This window comes from Mixophyes fleayi, chromosome 10, assembly GCF_038048845.1.
Source record: "Mixophyes fleayi isolate aMixFle1 chromosome 10, aMixFle1.hap1, whole genome shotgun sequence".
Lineage (NCBI taxonomy): Eukaryota > Metazoa > Chordata > Amphibia > Anura > Limnodynastidae > Mixophyes > Mixophyes fleayi.
Genome location: NC_134411.1, coordinates 40,535,283 through 40,551,978, shown reverse-complemented (window position 1 = coordinate 40,551,978; position 16,696 = coordinate 40,535,283). Strand labels below are relative to the sequence as shown.

Genomic DNA, 16,696 nt, shown 5'->3' with positions numbered 1-16,696 from the left:
AAGTTTGACGGAGGAGATGCAGATATGAGACACAGGGTAGAGAGAGCCCTGTCCATGAGAGCTTACAATCTACAGGTCTTTGTAGCTTCTTGACAATTTAATAGGTAAATCCCCTGCACAGACAGACTATAACAAATGGCAGAGCTTAAAATCTTTCTCTCTTTTAAGTCTCCTAAATGTTGCTCCTCCTTTCTATACAGGGTATAGATTCAGCCCCATCCAAAGAAAAAAAACATGGAAGACTTGGAGAAAGCGTTGTTGTCTTTCTCAGGAATTACTGGGGACAGGGGACACAGAGACCCGTATTAGTAAACGTATATTTAGAGAGATGTCCCTGACCCAGGAGAGGGGGAGACAGTAAAGATATTCTCATAGATCAGTGTTGGCTAACCTGTGACACTCCAGGTGTTGTGAAACTACAAGTCCCAACATACCCTTCCAGCAATAAGCTGCTATATATTGGCAAAGCATGCTGGGACTTGTAGTTTCACAACACCTAAACTGTCACAGGTTAGCCAACACTGTCATAGGCGATTACTTATAAAGCAGAAAAATAGCACAGTGGACCGTATCTGATTTAGCACAGCCAGACGTGGATTATGGGTCACATATCAATATGGGATAATTTTTTTATTGGTTTCAATCATTTTGATTAATACCCCACAACAGTTCCAGGAAAGGAACAAAAGAACAATAACTGTCCACTCTCACAACCCACTGATCTATGTCCCATATTCCATCCATGTTCGGTATGCTCAGTCAGACTTTCATTTACAGAAACTGCACCTTAGCTCTGCAAGTCCCTCCGTATTTCACTGCTAAACGTGGGGACTTTTGGTGTAAATCTTCCATTCCAAAAGCTTCACAATGTCCTGTGAGTCTGCATCCGAGAGACACTGAATAATACATTCTACTTATCTCATGCATATGGTATTTTTACATATGTTGAACCAGAGGGAAACATCTACCACTCCCTATCTATGAAAAGTCAGAACAAGCTGACTCCGCTCTGGCCTGAGCCCAACAAGAATGTGAATTAAAACAATTGGAAATCACTTAATCATTTCAGAACAAATTTTAATGTGCAATCAGGCAGTGGCTACGGTCCAACCCCCTCCTAAATACCGAAGCCGTGCCCAAACTAAACCCTGCGTCTCTGCCTGTGAGATTACCTCGTCCTGTAATTATTGTTATACTTACACCTAGGGGTCTATTTATCAAGACTAAATCATGTAGGAACGTCTGTGTCTGCATGTTTTAGGTGAAAGGAAGTTCTCTTGCTACTTAACATCAGCCTAACGGAGATATTAGGCATTCAGCAAACCGCCACAGTCCCCCGTTATCTCAATGGGGACTGCGGTCTGGACCTATTTACCAAGCTCTGAAAAGCTTAGTTTCTGTCCTATAAGGGAGAGCATCACTGGGGAGGGACCTTTGGACCCCCCCCCCAAAAGGTTTTGTGATCCTCCGCTAATTCCTATCGCAAATCACACTCTGCGCGTACGCAGCGTAAAGGTCAGGACCTGGAGGTAGAGTGATTGTGATCACTTTACTAGAGATTATTCGCTGTGAGGCTCCTCTCTGAGTCAGTGTCCCAGTTGAAGAATTGTAATAAACAGCCATGTTAAATAATTTGTCATCATTGCAATAAGAAATGATAATTAAAGTTAAGAAAATGTGATGGTTCCTAAATAGACTTCCCCCTCACGATACCGTTGTGACTGAGCTGGCAAATGTGTTTTGAATTTTAGTGGTTATATGCGGATCATATTTAAAACTAGTACAATGTAGTATTAAGACACATGAGCGAACTCAGCAGTGGGGAATTATGTGAGTTTAAAGCAACGGGAAAAATAAATAAATGTGCTACGCTGTGTACTGTAGGGCATAGTGACCGGAATGGTCATCACCCTGTACAGATGGCACATTGTCACCATAAACTAACATTTACTGTGTCACTGATCCAACGAGAAACGACCTATATACATCTACAGATATCAGATCTATTTATTCACAGCTAAAAACTGCCTACGTCATGGCCACCCGCTCTACCCACAAGGGAGACCTATGTTAGTACGGGAGACTGGTTCAGCAGCATTCCACTATAATATAATACGTTATATGTGTGTGTTTTTATACACTACTTAACACTATTTTATTTTATTTTAATAATTACTTAAAAAAAAAAAAAAAAAAACATTCCTGAAATAAAAAATACTTTATTCTGAAAATAAAGCATTTTGCAACAGTTTAATTCTGTCAATAAGATCCTGAGGTGGCTTTAACAGGACAGGTATCACGTGGGTACAAGTAAACTTGTTACATTGGGTTTCCCATGTAACCTCTTAGATGTACCGGGCAATATGATAACAGGCAATAGATTTTTAGCAACAGTATTACTATTCATCTGGCATGTTTACCTATTATCATTTTTTAGAGAGACACAAATATTAGTATTAGACGTATCCCACATCCTGGGTCTTCAGTACGGATGAATGACCTATTTTCATTATGTTACACTAGTGAACTCCACATTCCAGCAGTGAAAAGGTCTTGTTGTCATGTCACTCAGACAACGGTGCCACACAGTGGACAAAAGTGTAATCACGCCACAAATAAAACCAGATAAGTTATTTCGGAGGCTCAGGTTAAGGTGCATGCCTCCTGTCCGTAGTCAGAGAGGCGGAGTAATCCGTTGGTGATGTCACATGACAGCCGAACCTCTCAGGTACTGTAGTAACACTGCATTCATTAACTAAACTTTTCAGTGCTTCTCCTAAACTACCATTGGTTTATCTCCATTTATGGCCTAAGTTATAGGGAACATCGGGACTGTCATTATTACACCTGTCACTTTATCAAGGAAATGAGCTCTCTGATGGAGTGTAACATGCAGACACAGAACAGTTCCCATTATAACTACAGGATGAGAATCGAACTCCGCCTTTGAGCTGGTGCAAAATTCAAGTCCTTTTGCAGAACAACCATGTGCATCAAGGGGCGTCCCAGAAAACGCCCCCTCACCACTCCTTTATCTCATTATAATAATCTCGCTCCGCAAAATGAAATCTCATTTCTGTACTCTGCCACAGAACACAACACGCCACTGCGCCTACTTTATACTTCACTAGGAACGCCCTCACTCCGTACACCTGCACCCTTCCTACTGCGCAAAATGCGGCTCCTCTGCGTCTTTCAGGAAATCTAAGCACACTTGTGCAAATCGAGGCGCATGCTCCTGTAATTTTGCACTCTGTAAAGTCTGAAAACAAACCTGAGATTTCCGGCCATAGAATTTTTTTTATAACCTTTAAAGTGTAAATTATAACAGGGGGATTTGGATCCAAATAAGGGGCAGTTGGAAAGTGTGTTCATGATGCGTCTCGGTTGCAGATGACACGAGATCTCCGCGCAGCGCAGGGAGGTCACACAGCGCCAGCAGCACATCTGAAATCAGAAAAAGTTGTCAATTTGTGGGGTACAGGAAACCCCTCTGCAGAATTGTGTTGTGTCCGTTCTAGCCCAATTTTCAAAAAATGGTGAAAATCTGGTCACCCTGAATTGTTGGATTTGTTCATTATATCTTGTAACACTTGTAACGCATCGGTGTCTATTTTTCGATTAAATGTTACATTTATTACAGAGATTAAGGGTCATCCGCTGCCCTTTTGAAGGCTACAGGGCAGCACAAGCACTGGTTTATAATATGCATATTAATGTTAATTGTTTATGTCTAAATTTATCGAGCTGCGAGTTTCTAGCGGGTTTTAAAGTGGAGATGTTGCCTATAGCAACCAGATTCTAGTTATCATTTATGTAGTATATTCTACAAAATGACAACTAAAATATGATTGGTTGCTATAGGCAACATCTCCACTTTCCAAACCCACCGGAAACTCGCATCTTGATACATTTTACTCCAAGGTGTTTGTTCCTGCAGGATCCAAAGTCAAATAATTCTGAACCCTTGTTAAACATTCAATACATAGCGTTTTATTCTGCATAGAAATGATTTGTGGGATAAAGAGTTGCACTGTACAGTGTAACTGATTCATTGACGTCCTCTTGTACACGTCTGCCACAATGTTCTGCACAGTCAGTAGCCCTTATTGTGGCTTATACATAGAGGAAAAAACACGTGGATCAGCAGAAACTCTGTGCCTGGACTACAAGGAGTCATGACCGTGACTCAGTCTGTGAAGGGTTTGGCAGCAGCGAGTTACTTCATTCTGTCTGTTCTCACCAGGTTTGCTGATGAATCTTAGAGCTGCCAGAATGGACGGCTGAATGCTGAGTTATCTTGTAGACATTACCCTGTAGAATGCACAGGTTTAGTGAGCCGGGTATAACCCAAGTCATTTTCATGCAGAATCAGAGGGTGAGCAGGTACCAGGTCTTCTCACAACTAATTACCAATCAATTCAGATAACAAATTATAGTCTTTGGAACAGAAGGGCTCTATAATCCTGTGTGTCACCATTGTATCATGTAGATGGTGAAATGCGTTACGAAGCACAACACATGAACTTGGCTAGCTATAAACAGTATATATCATTTTATATTTATTAATGCAAAAAGATTTTTGTGGATTGTTTTCTCGTCCATACTCGTCATTGTATTTTCCCAATATGAGCGGAGAAGAGTTTTGCAATGAAATCCGGATGCAAATCACAGTGAAAAAGTTTGATTTGTATGTTGATAGAATGTTTCATAAAAATAATACAACTTCTCCTTACTTCCAGGCAGTTTTTATTTCCCTTAAAATAATGTTTTTTTTTTAAAAAAAAATATCTAAAGTTTGATTTTTTTTTTGTTCAGATGAATTAGTTCCTACTTGGCAAGGAAAAAGTTGGTCTTATTTAAGCATTGAGGAGGAAAGACGTTTAGTTTTCCTTTAATCTCTGTGTTGTAGGGCAGCTGCTTCCTGCCGCAGACTCCGCAGACCCCCGTGTGCCGTAGGCAGCCTCAGGTCCCAGCAGGACGCTAACCGCAGACTGGTAAAGTGATATTCCATAAACGCAGCAAGATGGCTAGTCAGCATCATTCTGTGTTCTCATAATAAATCAGCACCTCTGAGCATGTTAAGGCAGAAGCTGAGGAGGAGCTGGCTGCAAACCAGTGTTAAGGTAACAGCGTAGGTCAAGGGGTCATCCACAATAAGGAGGGAGAAGCAGGGGACAGAGGTCAAAGTCTTCCATCTGGAAGCAATAGCCCCAAGGTGTGACGTGTACAAGCAGCGCTTCTCGGGGGAAGACAACCAATAAGTTTAGGATATTTGTTGAAACAGTTTTTCTGCACTTGACGGAACCTGAGTAACGTTTACTATGTTGCAATCTGTTTTGCATGTCAATTTAACAAGAAAAGAAAAAAACCTTTGTCAGCAAATTACAGTTTAATATGTCACCACAGTCCCGAACTGGAGGGACTGTCCCACCTTTGGCATGTGTGTCCTGAATCATGGGAATGGGAGATATATTCCCGTGCACCACGGTAACCCAAAAGTAGGCGCTTCTGGTGTGCGCTAATTCAAGTGTGTTTGTAGGGTGTGGCCTAGTGGTTCAAAAGAGCTAAACATGCCCCCTAGGTGTGCCCATGCACACTGTGATGTAGACACGCCCCCTAGGTGTGCCCATGCACACTGTGATGTAGACACGCCCCCTAGGTGTGCCCATGCACACTGTGATGTAGACACGCCCCTAAAGTGATGCGACTATGCCACCTTTCAGGGAAAGGCGTAGCCATGTCCTGCATTAGACATGTTAAATGTTGGGGAATATAGTTACAATATATATATTATTAAGTCATTGACATCCCAACTTGTCATCAGAAGATCCAGAATTAGTTTCGGTTTAGACTGAAGTTGTGGAAAGAGCCAGGGGGCCCAAGGGCGTGTGGCATAACATGACATCATTCCCTGGTAGCTGGCATTCCTGGGGTGGGGGGGGATGGGGGTGTATAGAGAAACTTCTCAATGCTGCATTACACAAAGTGGGTTCTCATGCAAATGAGTGGTGACTGCTGTATATATCTTGTTATGTATCACATATCGCTACATATGTTTACTTTCTTATAAAACATTGCATCTGGTTTTCTATTCAGCTACGATCAGCGGCTGTAATGTACAGCCAATAACTTCCTTGTCCCAAAGGACAAGTGGATACTATTTACTGACGCTGAAGATCTCTGGGAAATCCACAAAACTTAACTAAGAAGAGATAAACTTAGTTTCAGACAGAAATTCATCAACTCGCAGGATGGAGGATGGTCAGAATAACAAACAAATGACATAACAGACCCACCAACCAGTCACACAAACATCTCACTGTGTCCACAGAGAGGCACCGAGGATTGTTATAGTCACAGATATTTGGAGACGTAGATACAAATTATTATAATGTACAACATTCTATACAATGTGTTTATTCATTTAGATGTATATATATATATATCTACCAGATATTCTGGGAGAGTGGGCAGCAATGCCCTCATCTTGTGAAACAAGCAGCCAATCTTGTCTATAGACGAGTCATTGGAACAGTCTATTCAGAAAGCTACAATTGTGTGAGTTCCTGAACTGTCATTATATAGATATGACTGACTTCCGGTGATTCAGAGACACAGGTCCTGTCAGGTTACTATCCTTATAACAGAATAATCATTATCATCATCAGGTATTTATATAGCACTAGTAATTCCGCAGCGCTGTACAGAGAACTCACTCACATCAGTCCCTGCCCCATTGGAGCTTACAGTCTAAATTCCCTAACATACATATATACAGAGAGAGAGACAGACAGACAGACAGAGAGATAGAGACTAGGGTAAATTTTTGAAAGCAGCCAATTAACCTACTAGTACGTTTTTGGAATGTGGGAGGAAACCGGAGCACCCGGAGGAAACCCACGCAAACACGGGGAGAACATACAAACTCCACACAGATAAGGCCATGGTCGGGAAATGAACTCATGACCCCAGTGCTGTGAGGCAGAAGTGCTAACCACTGAGCCACCGTGCCAGTGTAAATTATACGAATGACTCTTGCGGATCAGTGTGTCGGTTGTAGGACAGGTACGCTGCACAGTAACAGCACCTGGAATATGATGTCTAATAATCAGCGACTGACACATCTACATGTGAGAAATACAGAAATGACATTTACTGTACATCTCTAATGGACAGGAGCAGCGGGTTTCTGGGGCAGGATTAAATCCTGACAGCTGCTAACGTCTCCTCTGAATTGTTCTGAGACGCATACAATGCAACAGGGAGTAACAAATGTGAGTTCCAGCCAATAAGACACCGGATACTCCTAACCGGAAGATGAGCAATTTCCCAATTTCCTCACCGCATATGTATCAGGCACCTGGATCTACTTTCCCTTTCATGTCACTTCAAGTACAGCAAACACAGGAGAACCAGGACAGGTGCCTGTCCGCAGACACATCCTCCCACACTGTAATGTAAATGAGATTTTACTGCAAGAATTCCCAGCACAGTCATGTTTATAACACTGTAGACAGCTGGTAAGTGAACCACAAAGGGCCTTTAACGTGCTCGCTTTTCCCTACTTCCAATGTAACGTTTACAGCCATCAGTGTCTCCCAGGGTGACAGGTAGTAGTCACACGGGGGTGAATGAGCTGCAGCACACGTACAATGTTCTCTGAGCATAACCAAAGTGACTCCCATCAATGTCACCCTGTCCCACGGGGGTGAGTCCTGTCTTCTAGCGTTCAAAGCCCTCCTAGGTCACCACACTTAAAGAGCAAATGAATTAGTGAGATGAATAATGTACATTAAATAACTGGAGTGCTCACACGGAACTACATATATCTATCGTAGTTCATTCATCTACTGCAGGATGTAATACTAGGAGGGAGAGGCAGAGAGTGACTGACAGTTGGCAGATTTGCTTTGCAGAAATGCAATGTGTGGGTTGGTTGATTCATACACAGGGGCAGGGCCAGTGATGTCCCAACAGCTCAACTCACTGCAGTCTCAGCTTTTTGACCTGTATAAGGACACTGTTAATGTAGAGGGGCGTCAGCTGTCTGCAATGGAATGAGAAGGTAATAATCTAAGTTTTACCAGAGCTGGAGTGGGCTATCAGAAGATAACACTGACCAATGTAATTTACTGCCATGGTTCAGCCACTTCATGTGTACTGTGAAAGGGTGACGTGCGCTGGTTTAGGGATTGACGATCCTTAGGTCCCCGTGACATGACACCACCGCTTACATGGACATGACTTTGGCTAGTATCCGTGTTGAGCTTTCCCTTGTACATGACCTGGCCGTTCTGAGGCTAATAGGCGACAACTCAGTAGATGTAAGAAAGTGACGGGCAGTATGTCAGCGCTGTGTGCAATCTCACTTATGTTTGATAACTTCCGCCTGTCATTTTATAGAGAAGAATGTGAAACCATTACATAGAACCTAAAATGACACAGCTGGGGCCTGAAACTAGTTAGTTAGATGCATGTTGGGCTTAAATTACACTAAAAAAAAAAGCTGCCCGTAAAAATTGCGTTATAGGCCTATATGCTGTGTGGTAGACATCTCATGAGGCGCCCAGCTCTGCTCCTGTAGTATATCTGTCACATACAACCACATACACACAACAAATTTGTTTTTATACCAAAAAAAACAAACTCATTATTAGGTGTCATAATACAGTAGATATCATATCCCTTCTGGCTTACGAAAGAAAAACAAAAATATACCCTCACAATATCCTATATTATGTTTCACGATCAATGCAGAGGGACGAATCAGCTTCGGAGGTGAACTTGCAATCAGCCAATTAGAAGCAGCTAGCTAGGGCTGGTCATCAGCGTGTAGTTGCACCTGCCCTCTAGCATGTGCAAAATACACGGTTCATGACATTTGCTTCTCCGTGTTGGTCTGGCTGAGCCGCATCTGTCTGAACGCGCCCTTACTTGGCCTATTTTAGACCGCCCCGTCAATCCCCCCATAAAGAAGTGCAAGGGGTGCAAATATGTGCATTCTCTTTGTGGGCATTTACATGACACAAACTGGAATAAGTTCAACTCAGGCCCACGACTTACAGAATCTATCTTCTGATAGATTACTTCTTCATTATTATTATCATTTGCTGATTACAATTATTAACCAGGATTTATAAAGCTCCTACATATTACACAATGAGTTAACGGCTAACATAAATCGCACACTATTAAAAACTGAGGACCAAGTTCAAAAGAGCTTACAATCTACGTACACACATGTTATACCTCACTTGTTACACTAGTAAAGACTAGTAATACAGTGTTTTGGTCTGGACTGTCTCCTGATTGTTCCAGGAAATAGAAGATAAAATACTGAACGAAAAAGAAATTCCCAGGGGAGAAAGTTGTTGGTGACAATTTTAAGTGGGTCTGTAATAAAATGTTAACTTTAATTTGTTACAGCCTTTGTGAAATAAATTATTTTTATAATCTGGTCTTTTAAAAAAGAAATGTTAAGTGTTTAATAAAAGAAATAGTCAACAACATCCTCTCCTTCCCTTCTTGCCCTCTGCATTCCTCTAGAGCGGTTCTTCTGATCTGCTTTAAGTAGGGACACATCCGGGTTCAACATAAATTGTTTGCTGTCCATAAGTAGAAATTATGGATGAGAACATTAAACTGCTAAAAATGGAGGAAAATGCTACGCAAATACAGAACATTTGTCGATTTTGGGAGACCCCCAAATTAGGAGACTACCTGTGAGAGCAAACATTTCTCCCAGAGAGTGGTTACCTGCCGCAAAATGGGCAGAGTTATTATGCAAGAAGTGTCTTCTAGCTGCGCCCGTTTCTGCCAGCCCGGAGTGACAGAAGAATGATGACATGAATTACATCATCAAGCCCCTGACACTCAGTGTTTCCACAGGTGGTCTGATAATGCTACTGACCTGCGCCCTCGCTGGTGCAAAGTGAGTCATCAAGCTCCACCCACCTCCTATTTAACTACCTTGTCTGTGTATGAAATACAGCCCCATGTCCAGTAATACAGCCTTATAACCAGCATACAGACCCTTGTTCAGCATATAATAGAAACCCATGTCCAGTAATACAGCCTTGTAACCAGCATACAGAGTCTTGTTCACCATATAGCTTTGCTCTATTGTCAGGCCGTAGGCCTATTGAAGACTACAATGAGCAGGACACTAACCGGTATGAGCAATACTGAACTAGCAGGTGCAGAGTCTAATGTACCCCTGGTCATCGCCAGGGACCCCCGCAAGGAGGTTTGGACTTTGCTGCACAGGGTACGCAGGTCGCGGTCCTACTAGCCAGTTGCCGTTGTAGTGTAGAGGAGTCAGACGGTCCGGGTCAAGCCAATCGGGAAAAAAAGGCACCAGGGAGAATCCAGAGGAATGGTCAACAAGCCGAGGTCGCAGGAACAATATGGGTCACACAGATAAAGGGATGGTCGCCAAGTCGGGTCACAACGAGAGAGCAAATCACAGGAAGCAGAATCAGGAAACTAGGAGCAGGGAAACCAGGAACACAAGGTCAACAACCTGTTACTCTGGCACCCTAATGGTAATAAGAGCCAGGTTTAAATAGAGGCAGGTAGCAGCTGATATGGAGAGCCAGGGGGTGGCACGTAGGAGACACAGTAGCGGCCTGTTGCTAGGCAACGGGATGGAGGTAGGGCGCATGTGCCCGACAGGAGAGCTGGCCGGAAGCCGCAGCGCGTCTGTTGCCTAGCAACAGAGCGCTACGGAGCGGAAGGCAGGCGTCCGTACCCGACTGACAAGGGATCAGCGGGGACGGTGCCCGACATCTATATTCAGCATATAATACTGCCCCATGTCCAGTAATACAGCTAAAACAGCCCCATGCCCAATATATGATACAGACCATTGTCAGTATATAATACAGTCTCATGTCCAACATGCAATCCCGTGTCCAGACCCATGTCCAGTACATACTATAGTCCCATCGTCCAGCATACAGCTCTTTGCTTGATGAATAACACAGCCCCACATCCAGCATGGAGGGGTATATTTTTTTTAAAGTACGTTTTAGTAATAACATCTTATCTTTAACAAAGTTACAAAATTTTCTGAAGGTACATTGACAAATACTTGTACATATTAAGATAGACACGATGTACAACTTTTTCTCATCATGCTTTTACAGAGCAAATTTGATTGCTTGTTAATCTTGTACCATGTAGCTGCTGTTTTTTATTTTGAACAAAGCAGAGAAGAATAATAAAAAGAAAAGAAGAAAAAAAAGGGGGGATAAGTAAAGTTGGCGGGCAAGAAGGGGGGGGGAAAGAGAATTGGAGGGGTAGGGAATTCACGCCTTTAACAAGGAGTAGTCAAATCTGATAGTTTCAATAGAGGACCGGCCTCTACTAGAATTGAAGCAGGGGTTGATTATGGTGTGAAGCCCATGGAGACCAGACTTTATGGAAAGACACGGAGGAGCCCCTCAGCACACTAGTGATGTGCTCCATTTGGTAAGTATGCCAGACCCGACCACAGACCATTTGGAGAGTAGGGGGAGTGGGATTCCAGGAAGCAGCTATCTGACAGGTGGCCGCGCTAATTATGTGCCGGAGGAGCTTATGCGTGTGTGGGGAGGTTCGGGAGAGGCAAGGGTAACAATACATGCTTAGGGTCGGAGAGTATGGGAGTATCGAGGACCGCTGTAGCTAGTGCGAGAACCGCTGTCCAGTACGAACGTATTCTGGGACAGTCCCACCAGATATGAATAAAGGTGCCAACTTGGCCACAATTTCTCCAACTGCGGAACTTGTTTGTGGATATATAACATGAAGCCTAGCAGGTACATAGTACCATCTATGGAGCAATTTATGGGCATTTTCTTTGATACGGACACTTATGGAACAACGTGCTGTCCACTCAAATGTCTGACCATTCTTCTGGATCCAGGGACGTTCCCAGGTCCGTTTCCCACTGCGCTTGGAATCGGTCCTTGACCTCTGTGGAGGGAGAGGGGGGGGGGGGAGTAATGCATTGTATAGTGTGGATATGAGACCTTTTGAAGATGCTCCAGAAAAGCATAGATTCTCAAACCCAGTGGGAGGCCTAGATGACAACTTAGCCTTGACCTTTTGGTGATAGTGTCTAATCTGTAAGTATTAGTGGAACTGTCCCATCACAAGACCGGACCGGCCCGCCAAGTCTGAGAACTGAGGAAATGTTTGTGTCCTAGTGATATGGTTTAGTAGCAATATTCCACCCTCCCCTGCCCATTTTGTGTGGATAGGACGTGTAAAACCAGGCGTAAAGGCTGGATTTGTCCAGAGGGGTATCATTATCGAAGGTGTGGGAGACAGAGTCGCCATTCTATTACACCGGGTCCAGATTGAGAGGGAGAAGGCTATTACTGGGTGAGTTCGGGCGGGGGCTGGTAATGAGCAGTTGGGAGCCAAAGTGCAGAGCAAATTGGTGAGCCTCCCAGGAGATCCGATTCTATATCAACTCAGACCCTAGTTCCGGGCGGAGAGTGCCATTGTACACATTGAGCTAATCTAGCCGCATAGTAATAATTCCGAAAGTTAGGGATGCCAAGGCCACCTGCCATGGGAGGGCGTTGCAGAATACGAGCAGAGATCCTGGGTCTTCTGTTTGACCAGATGAATCGCCTTACAGAGGCTTGCAACATTTTTAGGACAGAGGGGGGGATTCTAATAGGGAGGGTGTGAAAAAGGTAAAGCAGTCTGGGAAGCAAGTTCATCTTTACTGACGTAATCCGCCCTACCCAAGATATCATGAGTTTGTCCCAGGAGACCATATCCTTCTTAAGAGAAGCTATAAGCTGGGAATAGTTTGCCCGATATAGATTTTCTACTTTTCTGGTAAGTGTAATACCCAGGTATTTAATACACTCAGAACTCCAGTGAAAAGGGAAGTTTAGCTCCAAGAGCTGCTTTAGCTTAGGGGAGATATTGAGATCCAGGATATCTGTCTTAGCCGTATTGATCTTAAAATTCGATATTATAGAGAAATAGTCAAGTTCTTAGAATAAGTTGGGTAGCGATGTTGGAGGATTGGTGATGGTAAGGAGGATATCATCCGCATAAAGTGCTGTCTTATATGTGCTAGATGATAGCTGTATGCCGGAGATATTAGGGTTCTGACGTATTTTCACGGCTAGAGGTTCTATGATTAATGCAAATAAGAGGGGGCAGAGGGGGCATCCCTGTCGGGTCCCATTTCTAATCTGAAAGGCTGATGAGGAACACCTGTTCACCTGGACAGAGGCAGTCGGATTGGCATACAAGGCAGAGACCCCTTAGAGAAAACAATCTTCGAAACCATAAGCAGCGAGGGCTTTCATCATAAAGGGCCAGCCAATGCGGTCAAATGCCTTTTCGGCATCAAGGGACATGAGGAGAGAGGGCAACTTACATTCGTTAATATGTTGAATGAGGTCTATGGTCCGCCTGGTGTTGTCTGCTGCCTGTCGGTTTGGGACAAATCCAACCTGATCGGGGTGTACTAATTTAGGGAGCACAGTGTTCAACCTATTCGCAAGGACTTTGGCATATAGGAGGGGTATATTTTTGAAAGGGAGAAAAGCCCTATTTCCAGTGAAAAATGTGTGTCTTTGTCGGTGAAAAGGCTTCGACCCAAACATGAAGGAGGCACTGCTGGCGCCAGCACTGCTGTCACTACCAGTAATCCTCGCCAGCAATAAGAATCGTTTGGTTTCGCCATCGATGGTTTCTGAATACAAAGTGCAAACAACGGGGAAGCCTATATAGAAAGCATTGTAATGCTAGTTCTGAGATGCCGATATCAAATGAAAATACCTTAAAAAATGCTTTATTCTTTGGAAACTTTTTTACATTTTTTTAATATTTTTATCTATCTATAAGTGGTCATAAAAAAATAAATCCCTGATTGTTAATAAATAAGCCAAATATATCATAAGCCCCTTGTCCAGTATATTATATGTCAGGGAAACTGGACTCTAACAATTACCTAACTCCTTATAAAACTAAACTCTAAGTTGTGGGAAGACTGATCCTATAACGGTTTGGTCAACAGGTTTTACGGACGTCTCCTGGATGGCTTCTTGCCTGGTTCTCCTGTGTTGCTGAACAGTATATAATTACTGCATGAAAACCAGGATATAACACACAATGAGAGTTCTCTGATAGAAACTGATCTCAGTGAATCTCTTCCCAATTCCATTAACGCAATCGGCTAAGAATTAGTTAAATATTTACGCAACAACAAAAAATTCCAGGGATTAAAGCCGCTGATGTCATGAAATATTTGTTTTCCTTGAAATAAATGTTTCCTTCAGTTAATTAAGTTCACAAATAAACATGCGGCTCATTGTGCGCGTCCTATAAAACCTGGACAGATTCTCAGTATGACTCAATCATTCTTTGTCAAACTCCTGGATCTCCCAACAAATGGGAACTGAAAAATGGGGCCATCTGTATTTTATTTATTTAGAATATAGGGGGATATTTATCAAAGGGGGTAAAGCCCTCTTGATATGTTTTTTTCTACTTTGCCCAATATAACAAAGGTTTCTCATCGGTGCTCAGTAAAACAAAACCAATTCTGGGCTTTTCGTTCCAATAGTTAAAGTACTAAAAAAATAACACACACATAAACATCATTATATATAGAATATTGTATCATTTACATATATGTTGTTTTTTTACACACATTACTAAACATTGTTTGATTTAATAATTAAACATAATTTAAACATTACTGCACTAAAATGCTGTAATTGAAGAATAAAGTATTTATTAACAATTAACTAAAAAGAAGCAGCACAGTGGCTCAGTGGTTAGCACTTCTGCCTTACAGCACTGGGGTCATGAGTTCAATTCCCGACCATTGTCTTATCTGTGTGGAGTTTGTATGTTCTCCCTGTATTTGCGTGGGATTCCTCCGGGTGCTCCAAAAACATACTAGTAGGTTAATTGGCTGCTAACAAATTGACCCTAGTCTGTCTGTCTGTCTGTGTGTGTGTGTGTGTGTGTTAGGGAATTTAGACTGTAAGCTCCAATGGGGCAGGGACTGATGTGAGTGAGTTCTCTGTACAGCGCTGGGGAACTAGTGGCGCTATATAAATAAATAGTGATGATGAAGAAGCAATGACACCTCTTTTGTCTTTTTTAATCTTGGTAACTATGTAACAGCCCCGTAAGCTCGTCAGACGCCACATTATAGGTGTGCAGAAACCTGGTTTAGCCGGTGTTACCGTGCCAGCGTTAATAACCTTGGCATCGCTCGTAACCTGCGCAGCCTCAATAAGAAGCATTCATACACTATCTGTACTCACACAGCGACCTTGAGAACTAGTCTGTCTGGTTTAATGTGCCGCTGTGTGAAAAGTAAATAGGCTGAATATACAGTATAATGGACTTTGCCACCTTGGCTAGAATAGCTGTCTTGCTGGATTAAAACACAATGGTGCTTATGTAACAAACCGGTAATATTTCATAAATATAAATGTATCTCATTCCAACCTGCTCTAGAAAAATGAGAGGGAAACAAACAGTGTATTGAAAAAACTATGAAGAAATCATTAGCACTGCATAGGGACATGCAAGGAGATTTTAAAGGACAATGGACCTGATTTATTATGGAAAGTTTGCAAAAAATTGAGAACGTTTTCTTACTCAAGTTTTCTGGACAAAACCATGTTGCAATGCAATGGGTGCAAATTACTTTACATAAGTTTATGTACATAAATTTGTACATAAGGAAAATACTGTCTGTTTTTTCATGTAGCACACAAATACTTGATAGCTTATTTGTACACTGAAATGTAAAGTTGATCTAAGACATGCCCTACCCCAAATATAAATCTGCCATCACATTTTAAATTTACTTCCCCCTCCAATGAAACATGGTTTTGCCTTACTTACTTACTTAATTACTTACTTTTTGCTTAACTTTTCTTACTGAATCAGGGTCAATGTTATCTGCAGGCTTTCCCAGGGCAGAATGTATATGTAATGTGTGCTATACATACTGAACATAGTATTGGTAGACTATGTATATGCAAAGCATTTGAACATTTGGTTAAAAAACAAATTTAGGATCCCCCTTATCTGAATTCTGCTCTTTCTGTGGTAAAACTTCCAAAATCGTAAATTAAAAACTAAGACAGTCAAGTGAAATTAAGGTTGCGGAGAGTCCAGATGAAGTTCAGATCCAGTCTAGTTGTCCAGAGTGAGTCTAAGGCGTAAATGTATCAAGCTGATAGTTTTCCGGTGGGTTTGAAAAGCGGAGATGTTGCCTATAGCAACCAATCAGATTCTAGCTATCATTTTGTAGAATGTACTAAATAAAGAATAGCTAGAATCTGATTGGTTTTTTAAACCCGCCGGAAAACACTCAGCTTGATACATTTACCCACTGATCTTGTCCAGTTGTCCACCACAATATTTGGTTGAGCAGAGAGAGTTTGTGCTCCTTCAATCTGATCGCAGGAGAGCTGGGAGGCCCTTGGACAAAGTCAGAGTCCTTCTTCGAGTGCCCACCAACTCCAGAACGGACATTGATCTGCAGCCCTGTCAAATTTTGACTGCACTACACATGGGACTGAAAACCTGAAAACCCCCATAGTCTGAGCTAGAGATATGAGATAGAATATTACAGAGACTACTCCTCCTTCTTTGTCTATTATGATAGGACTGCAGTTACCATGTCTATGTATTTAAAGCTTAGAAGCAC

At 42.4% G+C, this 16,696-nt stretch overlaps 1 protein-coding gene across 3 annotated transcripts in view; it reads right to left on the bottom strand.

Annotated features, from left to right (window-relative positions):
- DENND2B (DENN domain containing 2B) overlaps nt 1–16,696 on the bottom strand; it is a 149,723-nt gene that overhangs the window by 110,345 nt on the left and 22,682 nt on the right. The window lies entirely within an intron of this gene.